We start from the raw sequence: 2,674 nt of genomic DNA on the forward strand, positions 1-2,674 counted from the left end.
TATATATATATATATATATATATATATATATATATATAAAGTAATGAAGTCTGTTTCATTTTACTATCCTTCCTATCCCCACATTCCTTCCACTCCCCTCCCTTCACTTCCCTCTACCTAATCTAAGGTAACTCTATTCTTCTCTTGTACTCACCCCCTTATTGTGAATAAGCATCTGCATATTAGAGAAAACATTTGGCCTTTGTTTTGGGGGGATTGTCTTATTTTGATTAGCATGATATTCTTCAATTCCATGCATTTACCAGTAAATGCTATAATTTAATTCTTTAAATCTGAGTAGTATTCCAGAATTTAATAGAAAGGAATTTGGAGTTTTGAAAAGGAACAAGGATCCTGTTCTTCAACTGTATCCTTATTGAACAGAAATGTGTCCATATGTGCACCCAAAAATTCCCTTGGAATTTTCTTAGCAGCAAGCAATTTGAGACATCTTAAATGCCCACGAATAACACAATGGATACACTAACTTTGTTGAAATCTCACTATGGAATACACATAGCACCAATGAATAAAATATTCCTACATACAATGATGTGGATAAATCCCACAGATATAATTTGGAGAAAAATAATTCATACATAGAATAAAGCTCCATGACCCCATTTATTTAACGTTTAAAGGCCAGAACTAAACAGTTAGGAAGTAGTCTGTGCACCTATCCCTCTTCCTACTGGTGATAGCACCATGATTTTCCCTTGAGATTCCCATTTCTCCACAATTCTGGTATTTGACCTAAAGGGTACAATAGTGTAAGAAGCCACTTCCTGTTTCAGACTTGGTCTGGTGAACCAGTCTTGGACCCCAGTGATAAGTTCAGAGGTGGTCATGTGACCAGAAGCAGTCCAGTAGGAATCAAGTACCCTAGACCTTTGAATGGTAATAATGAGAAAGAGGAGATTTCTTTGGCCCTGAGGTTACTAAAGTGGAAACACATTTGCTGAGAATGGATGCTGGGTTTCAGCCAATCTGCTTGGTCTCAAATAGGAAGTTCCTGTCACTACCTGTCTTATTATTTTAAAGGGAGGGCAGGGGGAGAAAATGCCCAGCAGTGGAACTTATTTGTTTGACCCTGGTCCTAATGACTTTCATCTTTGTGTCTTTCCAGCCAGAACTCATCCCTGGGAAGCTGGCCTGGGGCCTGAGAGCACCAGCTGCTTCTGGAAACAATGGACTTTGTACTTCACACTTTTCTTCTCAAAGCCTCCGACTGGGAGTGGCCTTCAGAGGCTAGGAACACTGTGTTAAAAATTCCTGTCACAGAGCTGAGGAGGCAATAGAAAAAGGGGGGCAGGTGCAACTTTAACTCAGGTAAGTGACTCCGGGGTCTTTCAGCCATCCTTACCCTGGAAAGAGCAGAGACTACGAATAAACTGGGCTTATTAGCCCCTTCTAGCTTTCTGAATTGTTCACTTGTTTTCTTCTGAGAAGAGTGAGCCTGGGAATGACATTGGTTGGGAGGTCTCAATAACAACATATAAAAGGGAGACAGATGATACCTGGCTGGATTTATTGTACACTTACTATGTTCTGAGATGTCTGCTCTATAAGTGACATTTAATTCTAACAATATCCTTGGAAAATAAGAAACAATGTTATTATTGTCTGAACTTTTCAGGGAGAGTCAGTAACTTGCCCAAGGTCCCAAAATTGGATTATGAGACTGCAAAAACCACTCCCTCACCTATAGGTCCAGGTGGTCTTTGTCAAGATGAGCTACATAAGTGAACAGAGCAGATGGTTGGGGGCAGATGAACCTGCACACTGCTGCTTAGCCAGGTCATGTGTCCTTGGGCTACTTGTTCTTCCTCTAGTCTCTGGGCCTCTTTTCTCATGAAATGATGTGTCCCCATGTTTATACTATTCATGCTCCCTGTCAGCAACAGAATATACCAGTCTGGTACAAATGAGGATGAGCAGGGTTATGCAGGGTTATGCAAATGAGCATGTCTTCCAGGTATTAGTTCACTCCAGAGGCTGAAGAAGTGAGAGACAGTAAGACAGGTTTCTGGAGCCCAGTTAAGGCTGGCACCACAGTGGCTGAGCCCCTGGCAGGGAGTGTCTTATCACTGTTGGGAATGGTGTTGAGTTAGGAAGGAAACGGAAGAAATGCAGCCCTTTTCTCCCCAGTCACCTCAGACCTTGGGGAGAGGAATGGAGAATAACCAGGGTCACCTACCAGGGCTCTTGTGGAAATGACTGAGGCTATATATAGAAAGTACCTGTTGGCTGGAGCAAGCAAGTCAATTGTTTTCTAAGTGTTGATTCAGCATCAGGTACAGAAGGAGGCCCTGGGTGCTTGTTAATACCATAGTATCATTTCTTTGAAAGAGGCAAAACAGCGCCCAGGCAAAGGGAATAGATTCTGGTGCTATCTTCTCTTTTTTGTCTCATTTATATATCACCCCAGGAAATTCATTGACCTTATTATGCCCTATTTCCAAATCATCAATAACAGAAATACCTATACTTACAGCAGTTTGAGAAGGATTAAATGAGTTAAAATATGTGAAGATACCTGGCCCTGGTCAGTCCTGAATAAGTGGGGGCTACTGTTGTAATACTTACATTCAGGAAGGGCTCTCAGACAGATCAACTGAATACAAAGCATGATGCATATTCTCAATATAAAAATTAGATACTGAATGGGAAGCAG

The sequence above is a fragment of the Marmota marmota genome, unplaced genomic scaffold, assembly GCF_001458135.2.
Source record: "Marmota marmota marmota unplaced genomic scaffold, marMar, whole genome shotgun sequence".
Lineage (NCBI taxonomy): Eukaryota > Metazoa > Chordata > Mammalia > Rodentia > Sciuridae > Marmota > Marmota marmota.